The following is a 24,742-nucleotide window of genomic DNA, read 5'->3' as shown; positions in this document are numbered from 1 at the left end:
ATATTTAGTACACTTTTTGTGGTCTGGTGGTTTCTGGTCTGGTCTGGTGGTTAAATCTAAACTTTTTTTTTTCTTTAAACATCCCACTATTTTTAACGGAATAAAAATCTCTACGTTTTTAAATTCTTAAAAAAATCGATGGAGATTTGCTTCTTCGAGAAACAGAGAGCACTAGATATGCTTAGATGGAAAAATACGCAAGACATTTAAGTTTAAGATTGGTGAAAATATGTAAAACCGTTAGAATCAGACTGATAGAATAAACGGAACAAAAAAAAAATTTTTATTAGTATAGTTTTAAGGAAGTTCAGCTAAAAAAATGACATTTTAAATTTGTTTGAAACATTTTTGATAATAATAAAAAAAATTTCAAAACATTAAGATTTTCCCGGTCATGTGCTGAAATTCCCGGTTTTTACCCGGTGAAGGAATCAAATTCCAAAGTTCCTGATTTGGTAGCAAACCTGAGTTACTGTATAATACTATTATTTGCACTTTGAACAAACAGACAGAGTCCATTAAAAGTACATTTATTAATTTGAACACAATTTGAATTGAAATTGAAAAATGTAGTTTTCCAATGTAGTTTTCTTAGACTTAAAAGTAACCGAATTCGCAAGTTCTGGTCTTCGCCTCCGATCAAGGTCGTTAAAGTCCCCATTAGCTTCTGGAAAAACGGGAAAACTAGGTCCAACATACGTAAATAATTCAAGCACGCAAACAAAACCTGGTAGCTGATTAGAGACCCGGAAAAAGCAGATGTAAATTTCAAGTACACGCAGTCATAAAATCTTCGGGGCCGTTCCGTTATGACCTCCGTGGTGGTGCGCAGCTCTATCCGGGAGCAACCATTGATATATCCATGTTAAACGGGAGAGCAGGTCTTCTATGAAAGAACCGTTGTGTACTTAGCTCTGAAAAAGTGCAGTTTTTTACCCCCTACTGTAATGTGGGTCGACACAAAAAGGCCTATTTTTTTACACGCACACCTTCCCTCACATATAAACCACCATCAAGGTTGAGGTCTCTGTTAGTTGACTGAGTTGGGGGTGGGATGCTGCTGATCCAATTAGACGGAGGAATTCACTGCTCTTTTTCTGAATGACAGTCTGCGGTGCAGCAATTTGGTTGCATTGTATGCATTCCACACACCGACCGGTATCATTATTTATGTCATTTTCCCATTCATGTTCATGTACAAACAAGTCATTTATTTCTTTGTTTGGGACCGAATGCATTGATAAAAAAGTGCACCCACCCTCATTATATTATGCAAAAAGTTATGATTAAATATATGTATTAATGGATCGATAGGATGAGCCATTTTTGTTGTTGTTGAAAGAGGAAAAACGGCTAAAAAATTCCGTGTCGATTCGAGGAATGCAACCAACGAAAAAGATTGCTATCGAACAAATAGCTGTATGTTGTTCACACGTGATTCCTATCAAAATGTGTTCATGAAAATTACAACCAAACAGAAGCAGAGAGGAAAGGTTGATTTTCCTCAATCATAATTGAAGAAACAATCCACACGTAGGTAATGGAGAAAGAAGATGGTTGAAAACGATACGAACATCCATTCACGCATCTCAAATTAGGGAGCAACCCTCGATGTTTAAAAGCAAACACTCGCCAGTCTGTATGATAATTATTGGAATCAGAAATTTGGGAAAAGGCGTAGATATCCACCATGTTGGCTGATTCTTTTTAAAGGTAGCATGAAAACCCTTAACTTTCAGACACACTCGTGTAGCCATAACGTTTGTGGCAAATAATGGCATCCGATTTCACTCTTTTTCGTACACATTTGTTGGAGGAAATTTAATCGACGAAATTGAACTTCAACCTCCGCAATTAAACACCAACAGGAAATTTCACGCACGCACGCAAATATACGATTTTTCGATTTCAATTGCACCAATTGATAGGTAGACGAAACAACGAACGACGAGATGGAATTTTTTTCCAAAATTGTTATGAATGGAGGCGAAACTCTACGTGACTGCAAGCGATACTTCTATCTAGCAGAAATTCAGCAAAAATGTTGCGTTTGTATGAGGGTGTGTTTACCACCAACTTTGACAGATGAGATCTCAAAATGGGTACAAGGATATCCTATCCTTGGGGGATGATTTTCGTACGGATGCTGCGCAGTAGCTTGTAGGAGGCTCCTAGAAGTTTGGTAGTGTGTGTTTAAAGGAAATGAGTTCAATGATTTGAAAACTGTTTTCTATGTGCATTCTAAAGTTATTTACTGTTTATTTTAAAATTTATTTTAACCCTCATCCGTCCCAGAAATTTTTACCCGTTACAGTCGCTGGAGTGTCAATATGACACTCTTGACTAAAACCAATACATCTCTCTTGTTTCCGAACCGATTTCTACAAAATTTATAGTGTTGAAAACATCGTAATGTAAGTCAAAAATGTTTCTCTAAGACAATATTCAGCTATAACACTTCAGTTTTCTGTTATTCAAAGCCTGTAACGAAAAAATGTGCCAAATTACGTCAACTTTCCAATCCTCTTTCCAAAATTTATCTGATGTGCTTAAAACAATTTTGACGGTTCATTTTGAAAAGTACGGTTTCTACACAATTTTTTAACATTTTTGTGGTCCTCATCTTAGAATTAAAAAAAATTGTGTGCTACACTTCTAACTTCAGCTTTCTTGAACACTAAGAGACATTTTTTATTGAGTATTCCCTAGCTGATCTATAGTCTTTTTTGGAAGCATGATTTTTCGGATTTTTTTCTTAGACTTTGAATAACGGGAAATTGAAGTTTGTATATGAATAATGCCTGATAAAGTTACATTACGATATTTACAAAACTATAAATTTCATAAAAATCGGTCGGGAAATAAGAGAGATATAGCGTCTTTAAGCGAGAAATGTCAAACTGACACTCAAGGTCTGTTTAGGGAGATTTTTCCAGGGCTTTCAGGGTGCGTAAAGATTTTGAGAATTCATTGAGGGTACCAAACGTTTTTTTTTATTTGGATGTACCCGAATAACGTTACAAGCTGTCAAACTTCCAATAGTGTCATATTGACAATCAAGAGCGGATTAGGGTTAGTTAAAAGCAAATCGAAAAGTTATTTCTGACTGGAATTTTAATTCGGAATACGGATTCTGAATCAGGAAGCCGAATTTTAAATCTGAAAGGGAATTCTGAATCTGAAATCGAAATCACAATTATGAATATGAATATAAAATCTGAAGTTCTCTTTTTGGGGCGAATGTTTAGTTTACTCTAGGCTTTCATTCTCAAGTTTTTAAGTAAAAACGACTTTATTTTTACATATCCAACGTTTCGATCTTTATAGGATCTTAATCAGGGACTAAAATTTATTACAAAATTAAGTTTATGTCTACAGAATCTAAGTGATTCTTACCGAAAAAGTTGTCGTTTTTTTGTCCGGCTTGATTCGGCGTATAGTTTACTGCTGTCGGTTTCTATTTCAAACTATTGTAAAATGTGTTGGATTTTGTGTATGTATGTGTGACTTACAGTTGAAAATTCTTATTCAGTTCTATTTTTGATTTTTGTAACTCTTTTCTTGAACAAAATACTTGCACTCTGTACATTATTTTTTGTTGTTTTTTTTTTATTTATGATGGCTACAACTTTTTCGGTATGAATCACTTAGATTTAGTAGACGTAAACTGAATTTTGTAATAAATTTTAGTCCCTGATAATCCTATAAGAATTGAAACGTTGGATATGTAAAAATAAAGTCGTATTTACTAAAAAACATGAGACTGGAAGCCGAGAATCAACTCACTAAAAAAATCTGCAGTTCTGAATTCGGAATAATCTTGTTTTTTACGTAGGAGTTCTGTAATTAAAAATTCGGAATATGAATTCTGAATTCCAAATCTCTTTTTGGGGCGACTGTTTAGTTTACTTTTAGTGGGTTGATTCTTGGCTTTCAATCTCAAGTTTTTTAGTAAATACGCCGTATCAAACCCAAAAAAACGACAACTTCTTCGGCAGCCATCGCTTAGATTCAGTAGACGTAAACTTAATTTTGAAATAATTTTTAGTCCCTGATGAAGATCCTATAAGGATCGAAACGTTGGATATGTAAAAATAAAGTCGTTTTTACTAAAAAACTTGAGACTAAAAGCCGAGAATCAACCCACTAAAAGAATCTGCAGTTATGAATTCGGAATAATCTTATTTTACGTAGGAGTTCTGAAATTAAAAATTCGAAATATGAGTTCTGAATTCCAAATCTCTTTTTGGGGCGGCTGTTTAGTTTACTTTTAGTGGGTCGATTCTCGGCTTTCAATCTCAAGTTTTTTAGTAAATACGCCGTATCAAACCCAAAAAACGACAACTTCTTCGGTAGCCATCGCTTAGATTCAGTAGACGTAAACTTAATTTTGAAATAATTTTTAGTCCCTGATGAAGATCCTATAAGGATCGAAACGTTGGATATGTAAATATGTATATGTAAAGTCGTTTTTACTAAAAAACTTCAGACTGAAAGTCGAGAATCAACACACTAAAAGAATTCCAAATCTGAATTTGAATTCTGGATCTGAATTCTTAGTCTGAATCTCAATCCTGAATCTGAAGTTCATGTAGATTGTCCAATAATGAAAACTCTCAAAATAAGTTTTGTAATTCACAAAATATGTAAAAAAATAATAAGAAAATAGCAAGTAGTTATGTTAAGTTGTGAGTTAAATCAGCCATATGCATAAGTATTTGAACGAGTTGAAATGTCTCAAAAAGTACAGATAAATAAACCAAATGAGTTTAAAAGCTTCGAAGGTTTTGTGAAAGCTTTATGTTCTAACAAATGTGTATCAAAGAAAAAGAATTCAAAATTGACAAAAACTTCAACAATATGATGCACTTTCAGAAAAAAGGGAAATTTTGATTTTCTCATCCACTGTGTGCCTCATGGCTCTATATGTATTGTATATGTCTTTATACATGTAAAGTAAAGTTGCCAGAATTTTTTCAGCACGTATTTGGGCCGAACAAATCCAGGCGATTTTATATAAAAAAAAACTGTCAGAATCTGAACATTTGATATCAAGATTGATGACCAAAACTCCGGACAATATCCTGGCAAATTTTGCCAAAACCCACAAATTACTCAACAAAAATCAAGAAAAAAATTAAAAAATTTGTTTTCACCAAAACTTACCGCCAGATTTTCTGGATTGTTTTTTATAACATTTTCTCAATTTCGTTTCGAAGGGATAAATAAACAAAAGTTACAAGACAATTCGTTATTTTTGTATGATCGTTAACACATCTGTGTTGTCTACCATTCTGCGACCTATCGGGTGAAAGTCTACGATTAGAAAACTAGAAAGCAATAAAAAATAATGCGAAAAACAACTAAATTGGAATAAATTGCATTAAACCTTGTATGCAACAAAATTGCATACTATATCATTGCACAAAACCTACAAATCAAGTAATTTTTTATCGAAAAATTTAATGAAATCAAGAATACAAAAGGTGAAATAACTCTCATCTTCCAAAATTTAGATTTTTGGTCTCGTAATCTTTCGGATGCTTGATTTTTTTTCGAAATTTACAAAAAAATACTTCAAATTTTATTTATTTCCCCCTTCGGGTTTTTTTGAAAATTTCGAAGGGGGGGATGACAAAAGAAGAAATTGATATTTGTTCCAGCCTAATTAGTGTCCAGCACAAGTAGAAGACATGGCAACTATATGTCATTCCCATCTTGAGACCCATTTTGGGACCATTCTGGAGAAAGACCTCAGTACAGAGATTTTAAAAAAATCTTTAGTAATAAGCAATAGAATTAGCGACTAGCGCTAGTAGAAGGATGACATATTCACTTTGAATCGCATCTTACTCATGTAGCTCGACACACGGATTGAAAAAAATCGATGTTGGAGTGTAATAGCACTAGCACAAGATTTCAAGACAAGAATGCTACAAAGATGATAAAGTCCAAGCAAACATTTTTATAGGTATATTTCTCATAAACTTTGTTATACGTTTCATCTATTATATAAAATTCTCTTGTAACGGTGTTTGTAGTACTACTCCTCCGGAATGACCCAACCGATTCAAATGATATTATTTTTAGAATATTCTGTGGGCGTGCGAATCGGTTTATATCGAATAAAAACAACAAAAAGTCGCATCGATTGTCCGTTATCATTAAATTTGTAACAAATTGAATCAAATTAAAGTCATGGCCTTCAATTTTTTCGAGATTTTTTTTTCTTTTGGGCGCCGGGCGGTTTGTTTTTCGTCTCCATGGTCGAGGCGTCGTGAGCAACGTCGTAGGAGGTTAGTAACTATGGCATAGCATACTGTTTAGTGGAAATATTTGGGCGCGCATTTCTCAACCAAGCATAATTTCAATGCATGTGGTGGCCATATGAAGCCTAGATGTGTTTTTTCTTCTTGATTCCTAGATGATTTGTACAGCACATAGTAATGAATGACGCCTACATTTGATCCAGATTGATATTTTACCGATCAAATCAAAACCATTTAAACGATTTGAAAAAATTAAACTTTAATTCGTGTTATTTAAAGAAGGAATTGTTGTCTGAATAATATGAATTTAGTACTGATGCATATGAAATAATGGTATGACTCTTTGCGGACATTTGAAAAAAGAAAAGTGGAAAGATTTGGATTATAATCCAATACGCTTTCGATCATGTGCAAATGTGTTTCACAGAAGTTGTATCGAGCGCCTTTAAATTTATAGAGCAACCACAAAATCCGTTGCAAATGAACAGACACATGAACTGAACAAGAGCCTGTCCTTTGAAATGGATTAGATATATAGGGTTGATGTTCATTTAAAGGGCGAATGCAAAAGGTGCAAACGTTCAACATTTACAAAAAATGTATCCATGATTTCTTAATTTATGAATGGTTAGGCCCAAATAAACAATCTGACTAAATAAACTTTACTTTTTTTAAAATTGTTCACCAAAAAACTGTTTACAGATTCCCTGTTTGTTTAAACAGAATTCAAGTACGTACTTAACATAAATGTGTGTTTTTGTTAAACATATTTTGGCTACATAGAAGAGACTTTAGATCTGATTTTTTGTTGAATTTGTTTTTGTGATTGATATTCCAGAAGAATAATTTTTTTGATAAGTTTTTATTATGACCTGAAAGTGTTAAAAATAATATTAACTCCTGTTATTTCCCACGGTTAAAAAAACAAATGGCAACGCGCCTTTAAGCCATTAAACATATACCATTTTTTCTCTAAAATAGTCAGATAGGGTATCCCGAGTGAAAAAAGAATGAACTCATGAAATCATCGTAGCCTTAAAAGCTAAGTTCTTTTTTATGTATTTAATTTGTTTAAACCTGCATTCCAATTAAATGTTATTGAATCTTGAAAATATCACATAATCTTAAATAGAATAGCAAATCATCTTCAACACTGTTTAGGAAAACTTTAAATCAGACAACAATGGTTTAAATTTGCAGGAATGTCTTTAAGGATAAAAAAGAAAATAAAAATGCTTTAATTCGGTTGAATAACAAAAAATTTAAACCTATATTCTCTTTTTATCAAAACCAAATTAAATTCCTTTGAACATTAACCCAATAAATCAAGTCTTTTTGATTTAATTTGCATTTTTGCTCGAACAAATAAATTAAGGGCGAACTTTTTTTTGACATGATTTAATGAAAATATGGATATAATTAACCACTGCTTCCAAAGGTGAGGAAAGTGAAACTGCTTGAACATGGTTTGTAAATCCAAAGCTACTCGGGAGCTAAAAGTGCTGGGCTAGGCAAAATATTGGGCAGACACTCCAAAAATTTTCCCGATATTCAAAGTTCTTCTTCCATAAAGTTTCATATGCAATGAATTTACAATAAATGAGAAAATTTTGATTTCGATTTAATCCTTAAAGTGAACTCGAGCAAAGCGGAGTAAATCAACTAAATGGTATACAATAAATAAAACTTAGATATAATCAACATATGTTATTTATGGAACAAGTTATGAAGGCTTGCCAAGTTTGATGGTAACGTTGAGTGCTGAAAAAATCGAATTTGCAACGGGAAGCTGATACCTGATACCATTTGGCAATATTCAAAGCATCCGAATCAAAGAAATGTAAATGAAAAGGATTCATGTAAGATGCATTTAAAATTAATTGGAGAGAATTTTTTAATAATTTATGAAACCCGTAGAATTGAGTTGAAATTCTTAGATTTGATTCCGATATAATTAAGCGGGACAATTCGAGCAAACGGAAAAGATGGATGGATATGTTAAAAAAAACTAGAACATGTTCAAGAAAGCGAGACGATTAACAACTCAAGATTTGATGCTTTTTTTTAAGTCAAACAGCGAAAAAAATGCAAATAGACGCAAAGTTTAACATGGTAAGACGAAGTTTACCGGGTCTGCTAGTATATATTATAGAATGATCGTATGAAACTTGAAAAAACAGCATTTACCTACCATAGGGGAGGCAATATACATAAAAATTTTCAACTTCTGGCTAAAGCGATAAGAATACCTGAGGTTTTTTTTTACGCGGGGTTTCGTCCCGCGTAAAAAAAACCTCGTTAATTCGAAAATCCGCGTGAAAAAACCGCGTTGATTCGAAAATCCGCGTAAAAAAAACCGCGTCAATTCGAAAATCCGCGTAAAAAAAACCTCGTTAATTCGAAAATCCACTTTAAAAATCCATTTTAATTAAAAACTACGCGCAAAAAAACACGTTACTAAAAAACGCGTAAGAACCATGATTATTTAAAAATTTGCGTACAATGATAGTTTATTTTTAAGATTTAAAAAAAAATCAATTAGATTAATAAAATAGTAGCATATAGTGAGGCTTATTTGACAGTGTGGAATTCAGATCGTCTCATGTCTCATGCCTCAGGTCTCGGGTCTCAAGTCTCATGTCTCACGTCTCATGTCTCATGTCTCAGGTCTCATGTCTCAGGTCTCATGTCTCATGTCTCAGGTCTCATGTCTCATGTCTCAGATCTCAGGTCTCATGTCTCATGTCTCAGGTCTCAGGTCTCATGTCTCGTGTCTCAGGTCTCAGGTAACATGTCTCATGTCTCAGGTCTCATGTCTCATGTCTCGTGTCTCAGATCTCGAGTCTCAAGTCTCAGGTCTCATGTCTCATGTCTCAGGTCTCAGGTCTCAGGTCTAAGGGCTCAGATCTTATGTATCACGTTCTTAGTCTTAGAGCTAAGATTTTCACAACTATAAAAAGATTCTAAGTGTTTTCCTTTGAAAAAGTCTATTTTCTCTCAAAAACCGCGTTAATTCGAAAATCTGCGTAAAAAAAACCGCGTTAATTCGAAAATCCGCGTAAAAAAATACCGCGTAAGAAAACCTCAGTGTATACGAATTGGACGATATTCAACACCTTATTCATACATACTGAAAAAATGCAAGAGAGTACAAGTTTTTTCTCTCAACGCATGCGAACCAACAGAGCTGTTCTCTCACTTGACCACCGCGGAAGAAAAAAAAAGAACGAAATCGTCTTCAAAATCTGCAAACACGACGGACTTTTTATCATATCCGATTTAAACTATTTAATCCGACTTCGAGTAACGATTTTTACGACCTTTTACTTGCATTAATTGGAATTACGATTCGCAGTAACGTTTTTAATGACATGAATAATTATTTTTAATGCGATTTTATTTTTGCTGGGGTGTCACTTATAAAACTAAAAAAATTGTACAAGATAAGAAAGAAAAGAATTTTATTTAAAATCGTTATGCGACTTATAGGGTGAAAGAGCTTGGGATAAGAAGAAGAAAAAAAGATTTTTGAGGTGTATTAGCAATGTTTAAGGTTTAAGTTTAAGGTTGTCAGAATTTTTTCAGCACGTATCCGGGCCGGACTAATGCGGGTTATTTTATATAAAATTCAGGCAAATTGTCGACTAAGAATCCGAGCAATATCCGGGAAAATTTGGTCAAAACCCAGGAGTTACTCAACATAATTCAAGGAAATAAAATGGAAAAAAAATTATCGTCGAAAATCATCTGCGTATTTTAGGCTTCCAAAAAACCTTTCATGAAACCACATAAATAAAAAAAAATTACAACACAATTTGTTTTTTTGTTTGATTTGACAAATGAATTGGATTTTGACGAAATACGGGCAACTAGGCCGGGCCAGACTTTTCCAAAAAAAATCATAACTATCCTGGCAAACCCGGATGAAAGCGGGCAATCTGGCAACCTAATGCTAGTAGTATAGTTGCTAGCACAATTGCAAACAAGTTTTTTTTTTAAATCTCATCTTGCGATCCATCGAATCAAAGGATTTGGCATGAGGAATAAGAAAAGCGATGTTGGAGGAAAAAGCGAAAAGATTTCACTTTTAATCCCATAATGCGAATTATCGTATGAAAAGGCTTGGATTAAGGATCGAGAACATTCGTTTGAAAGTGTTCTAGTACCATTACTAGTTATTTACCAGTGTTCGGCACAAATACGCTAATCCGCTAATCGCTAATTAGTCCGCTAACTTTTTGTTAGCGGTTTAATTTTGCCGCTAAGTTTTGATTGATCTAGCGAATTAAAAAGATCCGCTATTTTTTTGTTCCGCTAATTGAAGATCGCTAACTCCCATATATTTGCATCAATCTCTCAAACTATTAGTGACAGAAAGAATATTTTTTCATTAACCAAGTTGAGGTGACATTGGGCATCATTCTTTGGATTCACTGTAGGAATTCCTATTTAGTTTCATTTTCCCCTCTTTTAGTACGCAGCATTTATAGAAGAAGATAACAATGAAAGGTATTAAAAAATAAAAATCTATGTTTAACGTCCCTTAATCAGCGTTTATTTTAAAGTGGTTGAGATATTTACTTTTCACAATACAGTTTTTTAGAGTTTATACAGATCAGTTCAAATAAAAATAAGATAAAATCACCATAGCATTAATTGACTTTTTTAAGTTGTAACTAGTTTATTGCTAGTTTTAAAAAAGGGGAAACAGATTAAAGATTTTAAATGAGGATAATGTAATAATAATGCAAAAAAGAGAATGAATTGCACAAAAGATTGTTTGCAACGAAATTGCATACCATCTACTTTGCACAAAACCTATAAATCGATTAAAATTTTAATCAAAATTAAAAAAAAACATAGCTTCCATCTTTCACATTCTGTTTTTTGTTCTGGTAATTGTTCAATAATTCAGATTTTTTTTATCTCTAGAACACAGAGATGATCCAATTCCCCTCTTAGACAGTTATGTTTTGCTGCTTGTAAAAAAAAATCGAGCAATTTATCGAATTTATCCAAATGAAATTCTTGAAACTTTATTTACTCCCGCTTGGGTAGTTGAAAAAATCGAAGGGGGGAAGGGCGTAACAAAAGAAGAATTAAATATTTGTTCCGGTCTAAATGTTGTTCAGCAGTTAGCGATTAGCGATTAGCGCTTTAAGCTTAAAGCGATAACTTTTTCGGCACATTTAGCGTATTGAATTAGCGATCGCTAATTTTGAATGAGTTAGCGATTTAACTAGCGGCGCTAATTTTTCAGTTAGCGATGCCGAACACTGTTATTTACTGTAGTATAAAATCGATGTTGTCGGTGTATTAGCACGAGTTCGTGTTGCTAGCATTAGTACAAGTTCATATAATTCACTTTAAATTTCAACTACCGATCTATTGGGTGAAAGGGTTTGCCATAAGGATTAAAAATCGATGTAGGAAGTGTATTAGCACTTGCGAAGTGGTTTGATGTTGAGAGTGTTTTTGCAGTACTGCTAGTTACGAGCACTTGTGGAAAATAGTTTACACTAAATCCCATCTTGCGAACCATCGTTTGTACGTACTCGTCACAAGGATTAAAAAATCGATGTTCGAGGTGTATTAGTACTAGTAATTATTGTAAGCTCTAGAGAACAAGTACCAACAACTTTAATTTTAATCTCATCCTTTGTCTAAGTGTCTGAAAAAATTCTGCATTAGTGTAAGAAAATCGTCGTTGGAGATGTTTCAGTTCTAGTGCTAGTTACTAGAACTATATCAAGTACAATTCACCCCTAGTTTCCTTTTAACCCTTGTTAGGAGCCTTTTTATACGATGGTTTATAATATAAGACTGAGTTGTTTGGGATCTTTTTGAATTTCTCAAACCCTCGGGTCGTGGAAGCTTTGTTTTGGTCCAAAACTCATCCACGTTTTTTTTGCAGAATTTATAAGTAACGTTTAGATGATTAAATATTGACTTTTATGTTTGCATGGGAAGATTGAATATTATGTTCGGAAAATTGAACATAATTTTTGTTTTTCTATGGAATCGGTTCTGCTGTTTTTTTTTTGTGCCAATTTATAAAATATTTACAGGCATTTCCGCTGAACGACTTTGTTAAAGACCGTAAATTTATTATGCAAAAAAGATATTAACTGTTGAATAGGGGTATGTCTTTTGGAATTGAAAAACAATCAATTCAACTGACATCACTGCTGGTGTCTAGCAAGATATGGCTTGCAGATTGGTTATGCTGTACCTTGCGAGGTACCAGCAGTGATGTCAGTTGAATTGATTGATTTTCAATGCCAAAATGCCCTATTCAGCAGCCAATAACATTTTTGCTTTATAAGATACGAAGTTACGGTCTTGGACAGTTGTTCAGTTGTTCAGCGGAAAATTTCCCCTAGAAAATTTATAAATTGGCACAATAAATATTAGCATTATCGGTTCCACAAAAAAAAAATAATGTTGATTTTTTCCAAACTAAATATTAAATTTTCCTATACAACAATTAAACTTTCATTTCGTGTTTTTTTTTATTTTACCTTAAAAATCATTTTAATCAGTCGGTAATGATGATGTAAAATTAAACTAAAATACAATTTTTTACTTTTTCCATACATTAGTTGTAGCAAGTTTGTTACTTTATGAAACGGAGGGTTAAAAGTTGAAATTTACTCATGTAAAAGTGTTTGATAATTCTGAAAAAAATCATGGATGAGCTTTGAACCAAAACGAAGCTTTTTAGACCCCAGGGTTTGAGAAATTCTAAAATGTGGTATTCGTTGCGTGGTTTGGGCTCGTTGCGCAACCTTTTCTCGTGGTCCGATCTGGCCCAAATTTTGCATTGAACCTTGTGCTAGCACGCGAATCATTTTAGCCTGTAGCGTATATCATTTTCAAAAGTCTGGTGATTAGGGCCACAAATAAGCTTTTTAGAAACCCTTTCGCGAGTTACGTACGCTAAATTTCAAAAATCCAGTCCAAGTTTTCTTGAAAGTTGGGCAAAACAATCTGATGAAGTAACAATTTCGTCATGTTATTTATTCCTCATCAACTCGCTATCACATACATACATCGCAATCCATGTTTCATAACATCCTCCCAAAAGGATAACACAACATTTTATCCTCGGGCATGCGCATTGAAAAAAAGGGATTTTTCGGCCAGCTGCTGTTCCGTAAAAGAAAATAAAAATCCCTTCCTTCTAGGAAATACGTTGAAATTATTCGAGAAAAACAAAACTATTGGAAATCGAATGCACAAAATAAAATGCACATTTGCAGTTAGGAGCTTTTCGATTTGATCAGACCCTTCTTTTTTTTCGATCGGGGAAAATCTGAATGCGCTTTCCGTGAGATTCGACTATGTACCTTGTATTTGAAAGTTGTGAATGGTTCGAAAAAGTGTTTCTGGGTGGCCCTCATTCACTGATACTTTTTCGACTCGCCAATTACCGATTTAAAATATAGACATTAGATTAACGCGCTGCAAATGCAAATGAAATGAAAGAAGAAAAAAGGCACCTTCTGGGGTTGGCCCGTTCGGCTCCAGGCGTTTTTTTTTCCTCCTGCTGCTTGTTTATTTTCTTTTAATGGGGTGCTGTCTAATTGATTGGTGGCGCGGTGATATGGAATGGCTACTACTGCTGCTGCTCGCTGGTGGTACTTTTCCCCGAACGTTTTTTTTTCCCTCAGCACCTTGAGGGGCCAATCGATATTTCAAACTAGTTTTTGAATGTTTCACTTTTCCACTTGTTTATTTTGTTTTTTTTTTTTTTTTTTTTTTAACTTGAGTTAAGCTCCAGCAGTGAGCATGGCGCGTGGCAAATGTTTTAGCACTGTTATTTTTGGGGTTTAAATACGATTACTAGCAGAAGGATTCACTATGGTTGATGGACGAGACGTCCAGCAGCTGATTAATGGCTGACTCATGAGTGGGTCGGTGAAGTTCAAATCCGTTATTTGAAGCAAATCCTGAGGGTGCCTCCAAGTTCAAGGGCGATGGTTTTCCCGGAAAGATGATGAATCCAGATGGAAATTTGAAACTTTTCAACTTCGACTCCAATAATAATTCGCACAAAACAAACACGTTGTTTTCATTTGTCACTCCGAAGGGAAACTGACAGAACCGAACTGGAAATGGTCCTTTTTCCGATTTTCCATTCACTTGCATGTGTGCAGTCAGTCTAGGAGAGAGAGATTGACGGCGACTATTTTGCTTAGTCTATTCAGTGACATAGGCGACGCACACCAAGAAGTCACTATGAAATAGAAAGAGACACAGTAAACGGAAAAAAGAAGAGGGTCGTGATGACAGCATAAGGAAAAATTCCGTCACCGAGAAGGGGAGAAGGAAATTGCGTGTTGCCAATTTTTTGTTTGCTTTCATTGTGAAGGAAATGTTATACTTGTTGGTGTTGCATTGTGAATAACAAGAAGAAAAAACTGCATTTTCAGAAACAACCGGAAAATAAAAAGAAAAAAAAAGAAAAGAAAAAAACCAATGAGGAATCAGAGCATTGATTTGACCTGATCAACTAATAACATACATCTATATATGGCCGGGATTCGACCAGACCGAACTGAACGCCAAGTTGAAAATAATTGAGTTATCTATTGCAGCGGATGCGAAACATGATAAACTACCTGTCCAATGAAAATCAGAACATTTTTCCTATTTTTTCTGATTTTATTAGAAAATTTCAATGTTGCAGACAGTGGAAATAGCAAAAATGCGTTGCGCCAAAGTGAACTGAGAGCCACCTTAGTGGTAAAAACAAAAGTCTGTTTTTGTAATGAAAACTGATTTTGTGCGAAACAATCTTATGTGTGTTGGTTTTTTTCGATTCAAAACAGTTCTTCGGCTCGTCACGAACTAATATCTGATAAATTGAATGATAAAAAAACGTTCCCGGGGCTAAAAACTTAATATTTCGGATTGTAAGCGATTGTTAAAATTTCGTTCCGCCAGACTGAACCGAATCCCTTGAGTTTTGTTTTCAAATTTACTCAAGGGGATGTTAAAGTTTTTAACATTTAACGATAAAAGATACTTTATTTTATTGCTTACTGTCGTTCAGAACGGAACCGGTAAGTAATAATCAAAGATATTCCGAATTCCAAAAGTATGAAATTTGTATGGCTCGGTTCACTCTGGCTCAACGAAAAAAAACATTTTCCAAGCATCAGCCATACTCGTTGGGTGCTGCTTGTAAAGCGCCTATTAGTAGGCTCCTACGTTTAGAACAAATTGCCCAGTGAAATGATAACGCATGGCAATTTTTTAAACATTTTTGTTCGACCAGAGTGAACTGGGTGCGAACATATTGCTATTAAAATTCAGTTTGCTGCTTGATGTGTAATCAGAAATCGACCAGTATAGCCTCGAAGGCTTTATAAGAGTCTAAATGTGATGATAAAATGATTAAATGAGATATCTAATAAAATGGTATCAATTGGTAGGGCTGTGAACTTTGAACTCGATTTTCTCGAAATCAATTTTATGGCGTTCAGTTCGGTCTGGTCGAATCGCGACCATATATAAAAATGAATGTTTGTCTGTCTGTCTGTTCCCTATAGACTCGGAAACTACTGAACCGATCATCGTCAAAACTGGTATCTGAGGGTTTTTGAGGCCGGGGATGGTTTCTGTAATAGTCAAAACTCCATCCGACTTAAGAAAGGAGAGGCTTCCATACAAAATTTGTAGTTTTTCGGCACAAATTAAAGTCATGACATCCATTTTATTGAGATTTTTTTTCCTTTGGGCGGTTTGTTTTTCGTCTCTATGGTCGAGGCGTCGCGGCCAACGTCGCAAAAGGATAGTAACCCAGGCATAGCATACTGATCAGTAGGAATATTTTGGCGCGTATTTCTCAACCAAGCATATTTTCTTTGAGGGGTTTGTTTTTCGTCTCCATGGGCGAGCAAACGTCGTCGCAAGAGGATAGTAACCAAAGCACACTGTTCATTGATTGCTGGAAAATTTAACAATAAGCGCCTGTTTCTCAAACACGCGGGACGATATGCAACCTAGGTGTGTTTTTTTTTGCTTATTTGATTTGTACATAGCACGTGGTAATAAATGACGCCTAGATGTGACACGGACTGGTATTTTACCAATCGAATCAAAACCAATTGGAAGATTTGCAAAAATACTTCCATATTTAGTTCGTGTTAATGTAGGTAGCATTCGACTTTTCATTCAAGGAACATTAGAACATGTTCAAACGTTAAACTTTTTCTGTTAAAAAAAATTAAAAATAATGTTTTCTTCTAGAAATTGTTCCTTCGGGCCAAATGCACAACTGAAACGAATTTGGAAATGAAAATGGGAGCTTTTTATTTTAAATAACTCTGAAAAAACCATCGTACTTTTTACCTACATACCAATTCAAGTACGTACTTAACATGAAAAAAGTATTTGTGTTACATGGCTGCATAAAAGAGACTTTTGATCCGTTTTTGAAAAGCGAGACTTTAGAACTGATATTTATCTGGACGCAAAATTTTTAAGAGAAATTTTTAATTTACCCTTAAAGTTTTAAAAACAATATTCCCTTCTGTCAACTTACACGGTGGGGCAAGGGCAAACGTCGAACTTTTAACAAATTCATCTTCAAAATGATTCAATATGTTGGAAAGACCAAAGGGGTATTCCGAATGTTGAAACTGATGCGGATATTGAAAATTCTTAAATGTCTTTGTAAATGAAGGTCATTTCCTTTGAACAGCATTCGTTAAAAGTGGAGTAACAAACATAAATTTATATTGCAGGAATACTGCAGATATATCAGTGAATTTTGATAGAACAAAAAACAGGAATTCGTATTAAATCCATTTTAAAGCCATTACTCCGACGCATCTGTAAATAAGCTTTGCATTGACACTTGCCCCAATAAACGGAACAAATGTAAACTTAGAAATTTGTTTTTGCCAACATTTTTGAATATTGGACTTTCAAAGAGAAAATAAATAAAAACGCTGAGAACTTATTTGGTGATGCAACTGATATTTTTTTAAATATTTATATGTTTACCGTAGTAAATTTATTTAGAAAAAAAGAAATTTGCACTGTATTTTATACATAACTAATTTAATATATTTTTCATTACCATGATAAGTGCTGTTTGGGTATCGAGCCGGTTAAATTTGCTTACCTTCTTCAAGCAGTGGGGGACAAAATTGGAAAAGGTGGGAGAGCTCCCATGTAAATTTAAGATAAAGAGCTTTTCAAAGAAGGGACCATATTTAAAAAGGTTTTTTTGGGTACCGAGTACAAATTTCAGATCTTGAAAAACATGTTTCAGTAAATAATATATACCATCTTTGAATTTCAATTCAGAACTGCAGCTGCAGCTCTCATTTCAAAGTTGTTGGTTCTGAAGTATGATGAGGTTTGATTTAAAAGAATGCTCTCTAAAATCTAAATTTGAATAATTTTTTACAAATTACATTTATTTCTGGAAGGTGTAGCAAAGCACAACGGGTCAGCTAGTTTATAATATATTTAACCAAGAAGGTTTACCAGTGTTTAGTGAAATTAGGTTCATAAATATAGGAAGGCCCTTCATTTATCAAGAAACTTCTTTTTTTTTCATCAAAACATCTTCACTGGTATGAAACTGAGACGAGTACTCCAACGTACTTCAACGTCTTTCAACGGGTAATCTTTTCACACCCAATTCATCATAAAATTTTGATAGATTGAGATTAATATAAAACACTTTCATTCAATGGTATTCATAGTTTCGTGACCAGATTTTGAAATTTCAACAATTTTGAATTTTTATGAGCGAATAACGAATATAAATCTTTTGGTTTCTGTAAAATTATTCCAGACCTGAATGAAAAAAAAAATAGAAAAAATAATCGGTTTTGTATTGATTGTATCACGTGAAGAAAGGGGTATTTTTTAAATTCCCTTTTCCAAAGCTACTGCGTACAGTTACAGATTATTAAAACCACAATTTTGCCAAGAACAATTGATGAAAAATGGTAACGATCTTAAAAGTTCATTAATTTTTCCAAATTGTTTTTTTTTGGATACAAGAAATGATGAGTTTTAAAAAATTTGCAGGGCACACTGTAAGGACCGCACCAGTCAAAATGACTGGTTTGACACTTTGTTTGTTGAATATCTTTTAAATATTTCGTTATAAAAATTCGCAAAAAATATGACTGTTCATGAATTTTGAATCTCTACAAACCTGTGTATTTTTTATTTCACTAGCTTTTTTAATAAGCGAAATAAATTTCACCATCGATACTCGAATAAATTTCACCATGGATACTCGGACCGTGACCAGTCAAATTGACTGGTAAAATTCACAACCCTCTCACTCAAACAAGGAACAAAAATCGCATGGTTTTGCTTTTATTTGCAATCGACATCCAATACAATGAGCCCTAGTTGATTAATAACGGGCAGAAATGTGTCATTCGTTAAAAAATTAATGATTTTCGATGTGAAGTCATGAAAATTTGCGGAAGAAGTTTTCGGATTGACAGCTGTGTGCCGCTTCAAGCACTTGACTCCCAATTTTCAGTTTTCAGCTATAATCAAACTCTCTTTCAAAATTTGGCGAAATTTCATTCAGATTTGTGAAAGTTATATTAGATTTAAGACATGTCCATTCGAATAATTTGAGTAATTTAAGGTGATAAACATCTTTTATACTAAACCAGTATGAGTAAAATTGTTATGAATTTTGTATTCATTTATTCATATTTGAAGACATAAGTTACGAAACTGAATAATTTAAATGATCAACATGGGTACACGGAATGGCTGCGAATTCGTCAGTAGTAAATTATATAGAGTGAAGTAGTTCTCAACTTGCTTTAGAATACAAAATATTTTTGCGTCAGACGTTGGGAAACAACAATATTTGAATCAGTAACAGGAACAAAAAAAAAATGAATATAATTCCCAAAATTCACTTGATCCGTTTCAATCATGCGCCAATTTTTTGGATGTTTATTCAGATAAATATACGATTGCAAATATCTGTATTTGAATAATTAATAACTAAATATATTATTTCAAGATATGATTGAAACTTTTTTTTAAATAAAAAAAACGGAACTATAAAAAAATCGCCCAAAATTTGAATAAAATGCAGTAAATCCATACACTCATAGTGAAGAACCATGTATAGAACACTAATTTTCTTCAGAATCAATAGAAGCCGTTATGCTTTATCTTCAGCATGCAAAAAAGTTGATTTTGGTTTAATGGCGGTGAATCCGTGGACCCATAGTAAATTGCTCTACTTAAAGAAAAACAACCTACAATATCAGGTATAATTTATAAGTAACATGTAAGATGTGTGTCGATCACCATCGATTAGCCACGTGACGAAAAGCAACGGTAGCCCCCGATGGGGATAGGTACTAGAAAATATCTAATACGACAAAACTAAAGTGAAACCGTGCACCTATGGTGAATACCCATAACCATTTAACATGATTTTCCAATAAAATTGATAATTATTTGAAATATTCGATTTATGACATATACGCAATCGTCAACTATGCCAAAATGTGGTGATTCCGTGCACCCATGGGACAGCTTCATACAATGAGGCGGCAAAAAGTATATTTTTGCTATTTATGAACTTTTTTGAAGATGAAATGAGTTGTATACATTCAAAACCCAATATAAATTATTTTCAGCATGTGTGCTCAGAAAGGAAAAAAAAATTGGAACATTAACTCGTAATAATGCATAGTGTAGTTTTGAAACAATACTTGTTTAAATAAATTTATTTCGGAAACGCGTGAATATTTTTAAGTGCTGTGTTCGCAAAAAATATTTGAAAGATTAAAGCAAAACCACTCAGGGTATTTTTGTTCATGATTTTTCAGTTTCGTATGAAGAATTAAAGAGTACACGCGAAAAATGCAGTATCAAAATTTTATTATTTTTGGGAAATAAGTATAGTTAAAAAAAAAATTCAGTCGTTTCTACAGGTGTCGAAATTCTATCGTAGCTTTTGGTTTTAATCAATTACAATCATCTTCATGCACGTAATGAACAATGTTTTCTTAACGATGTTTAACATAAAATACACTATTTTTAAAAAATGGTTAAAAATGACACATTTTTTGTTTTTATTATAACTTTGAAGGATGAAAAAATATGCAACTATTTTTTCTTGCATTCGAATTATTAGATCCCTAGCTATGTTTAAAAGACCAAAAAAGTTTTGAGAAACGTTAGGCTTTTTTCTTCGAGACCATGATGTTCAAACCTTTTGAGTAAAACATAAAATTACTCATTTTTAACACTTTTTAGTTAACCGTGTAAAAATGAAAAATATTTCGAAAAGAAGCAGATGTAGCATTTAATTTAAAGTAGAAAAATGTGAAACGATAAGTACTTAAGATAATGATCTGAAAAATTGAGGATAACTTAGTTAAATATAAAGCTACAAACTGGTATATGATAAACATCATTACGATGACAGGGCTGGTAGCGGTTTGACAATGAAAAAGTAGGGGCTTTAGTGACCAAAATTTGAAAAAAAGTGACCAAATAGTGACTTTGAGGACCGAAAAAAGTGACCAAATAGTGACTATGTAGAACGAAAAAAGTAACTTTGAACTATAAATAATGTGACCAAATCAGGCCCGTGCGAAGGACCCGGCCAGGGGGGGGGGGGGGCTGGGTTTCGAAATTTAGATAAAAATAATAACAATACAACAAATAAAAATTTGAAATGAAAAGTTTTTCTTACACCGTTTGTCACTCATGTTCAACACACAAACTAAACAAAAGACTGATAAAAAAAATTTGGAACCATATTACAATGAATGTTTCAAATTTCGATAAGTCAAAAAAGTAAGAAATAAATTAGTTTCTAAAGAATTTCTTAGCAAATTTAAAATTAAAAAATCTGAATTCTAAAATAAATGTCCAATCTTGTACAAAACTTACCATGAATAGATGTCAGGAAAATGATAATAATTGTTAATTTTTATTCATCTAAATTTGGAATTCTTTTCCTCATTTACAACTGGAAGTTTAGTGAGAAATTCCGCTGTAATTTTTTAATTTGAACAGAAAATATTTAATCACGATTTAAAATGTGAATTAGCGATTACTGAATAAGAAATAAATTTTGAACAGAATTTATTCAATGGTTTAATTTAATTTGATAAAAAGAAGAATATATTTATGATTATTTTAAAAGTGCCAGTTATATAAGCCAGACATAAAACCTTTAATAAAGTAAAATTCTCCAGTTATCAAAATTTCTTTTTTGAAGCTTAAATAATAACTTCATGTTCCACTACACTGACACAGAAATGTTAGAAAATGAGTAATTACGTGAATGATAAAAACTGATGAAAAATTAAAAATAATGAGTACAAAACTTTTGTTATTAATATTGAAAGCACAAATCAAGTACAAATTTAGTTAACATTGCGTATTAAAATTTATTTTTAAAGTTGCTACTTAGAACAATTTTTCAAACTTTTTAGATTAATTTAAAAATCATGATCGATCCAAAAAACATGATTTCATATAAAAAAATATTAATAAAAAGTTTTTAAATATTCAATCGCAGGTTTTAAAGCTTTAAATTACAAGCTCTGAGTATTTTGTCTCTTTTGATTAAAATATTGGGTCCTGAAATAACAGAAGGTTGAAATTATGTTTTATTATTAAAAAATGGGAGTTAAAGGCTTATGGTTGAAGAACACGAAAATTCAGAATTTAAAAACAAGGAAACAATATTTAAAAAAATGTCTTAAAAATTTAAAAAGTTTGATTAAAAAAAATCGGCAAAATTGAAAAAATAAATGTACAATAAAATTCGGTAAATTTACTTGAAAATTGAAAAAACAATATGGAAATAAAAAAAGATTAGTTTTTAAAAACATTTCAGGAAGAGTTTTTTCAATAAACATGTTTCACTATAACCATTTTGGAGCTTATTTTTTAAATTATTGATTTGGTAAATAGTGTCCTAAACCAGAAATTTTGTCAAATTCGGCCGAAAACATTTAGTTTTGGTGATAAAGAGTGTATTACTAGTAAAATCAATCATTGATAGATAACTGATTATGGAAAAATGTCATTACAAGTATTTTTGACATCACAGCAGAAAGTGTAAAAAAACCTGATTCTATTTAAAGCTCATCAATTGATTCAATGATTCTGATTTGAGTTTTTGTAAAAAAAAGTGCAGAAACTTCTCTAAAGATTTTTAATTATTTTCAAAAGTCATTTCAATAACAAAAGCTGATAGAAATATTGCATACATATTTAGATTCGGAGAACCCAAATTAGTTGAAATTACCGTTTAAATTCATTGCACCTAAGAAAAATGTAAATTTTTTAGCCTTGTGTAAATTTTTAAACCCTTTTTTTAAGTATTTAGAAGAATTAAAGACACGAAATAAATTTGAGTATGAAATTGTTTTTTTAAAGAATATTTCATATCAACATAACATTTGTTATAACATAAAAGATTTAAAAAAAATGGTTCGTTTCAATCTCAAACTTAGTTACACTTCTTAATAAAAACCCATTCCAAAGACGAGATAGGGTTTTTGCATATCAAGTTTTGAGTTCCAATACAAAAGGTTGATTGAACTAAAAAATAAAATCTACAATCAAAGTTAGTTTCAATTCATGAACGTCAAATAATGTCGTAGATCGAAATGTCTCAAGCCAAGGGTGATTCATGCCGAAATTCCGCCGGAGGCGAAAAAAATTTCTAACTGACTGATCAAGTAATTTACCGTTACTACCGTCAATATTAACACGCGCAATTCAAATTACTCTTTCATTGGTTTATTTTCGGTGAAAAAAGTGACTTTTGGTGATAAAAGTGACCATTTTTCCGAAAATAGTGACTTTAGTGACCAAATGATGAAAAAAGTGACTTTTTAGTGACTGACCCAAAAAAAGTGACCAAGTCACTAAAAAGTGACTCGCTACCAGCCCTGCGATGAAGTTAACCCATAGTGCCATGGTGAAAAAATGGTTCCATTTTATAACAAAAATATTATTTTATTCGACAAACGTAACAAAATAATATAAAAAGGAAAAAGTTAAAAATATTAAGTTTTGAACAATTTCCCCTTCTAGTGTTAAATTTGCGGAATGAGGGGCTTTGCCTTTTTTAACATTTAGGTACCGTCGTGCGGGGTGACAATGGGTCAAAATTGATGTTTTTGAATTGTTTTTCCAACAACTCCCGTCATTTAACTCACATAAACAAAGTAAAACTTCAGAAATGTTCGCAGATAGTATAGGTGTAAGTGTTTTTAATATTGTTGAAAAATATTGATTTTTAAAAAAGTTTTGGTCAAATGAAAATTGACCCATAGTCACCCCGTCACTTTGATGAAAAATTTAAATTTCAAAATATTTTCTTTTACTTTTCTTCGATTTTTATTCGAATAATGCCTGTATTTTGCTCAGGTTTGCTCAGGTTTTTTGGATTTGAAAATTCAAAATAAAATGTAAGGTTATTATAGGATTGCCCAGAAACCCGTGAGCACGTGAGCACGGAATCTGTTTCAAGGAAAAAAATATATTCAATTTTGTGTGGTAGATACTTTTGACTAAGTCGAATGTGGACTTCAAAGCTTTTGTTAGAAGTTCAAGTTACTTTTGATGTTTTTATTAGGTTGGAAAATTTATCCGGAAATAATAATTTTGAATAGACAAAATTTAGCGACCAAAATATTTTTAATCAAAAAACATTCAGTTTTCAATAAAAAAAAATTGCCTCCAAAAATATTATTTTGTACAATCGATGTTCTGAAGTATCTATCTCAAATTTCCACTGAAATCTGATACCATTTAGTTCCAATTAGTCTCAAAAGTCGTAAGGAAAATAAAATTATACTGCTAATAAACATCAGAATGCGACAAAGCGAGAGCTCAATCAACGGAATCGTCTATTCGTTCGTCAGAGATGTTGGTGACAATAAATATTTGCCCGAAGTCGACCCGTTGTTGCTCGTGTAAACCGTGGAACGCGAAGCACGTTCCCATCAATCGAGAGCATACATTTTCATTGACACGAAGAATTTGTCGCGCCTGTATTTTTTTCCAGGGGGCCTCTACAGTGCGGACTTAATTCCCAATAAAAGCAGTTGCCAATTAATTGGTCGAGCGAGATACTCGAAGAAAATGAGAGACAAAAAAAATTAACAACACCGACTGCAATTGTGCAGTTTGCGGGCTCCCTGCTTCAAAAGACTGAGTCGATTTGAGGTCATTTTTAAATTTGTCAAACCCCTGGGGTCTTAAATTTCGTTTTAGTTCAAAACTCATCCATGTTTTTTGCTGAATTTTTAAGTGACGTTTACATGAATAAATTTCAATTTTCGTTACTTAAAAATTCTACAAAAATCATGGATGAATTTTTAATCAAAACGAAGCTTTCAAGACCTTAAAAAATGAAGAAATTATGAAATTAAAAAATGAACCAAAATCGACCCAGTCTATTGCTTCAATCCAAACCAAGC

At 32.8% G+C, this 24,742-nt stretch overlaps 1 protein-coding gene across 6 annotated transcripts in view; it reads right to left on the bottom strand.

Moving 5' to 3' along the window:
- The window catches only part of LOC129749478 (trafficking kinesin-binding protein milt-like), a 311,591-nt gene that overhangs the window by 40,749 nt on the left and 246,100 nt on the right, over positions 1–24,742 (bottom strand). The window contains exon 1 of one of the 6 annotated variants that reach the window (XM_055744456.1): positions 13,772–14,364. The exons of the other annotated variants lie outside the window; for them this stretch is intronic. The gene's annotated coding sequence lies outside the window, so the exon portion shown is untranslated. Of the gene's footprint in view, positions 1–13,771; positions 14,365–24,742 lie in introns of those variants that run through there. 6 annotated transcript variants of the gene reach the window in all.

Source organism: Uranotaenia lowii, chromosome 2, assembly GCF_029784155.1.
Source record: "Uranotaenia lowii strain MFRU-FL chromosome 2, ASM2978415v1, whole genome shotgun sequence".
Taxonomy (NCBI): Eukaryota; Metazoa; Arthropoda; class Insecta; order Diptera; family Culicidae; genus Uranotaenia; species Uranotaenia lowii.
Note: the sequence above shows the minus strand (reverse complement) of the source record. Positions and strands in the feature narration are given on the sequence as shown.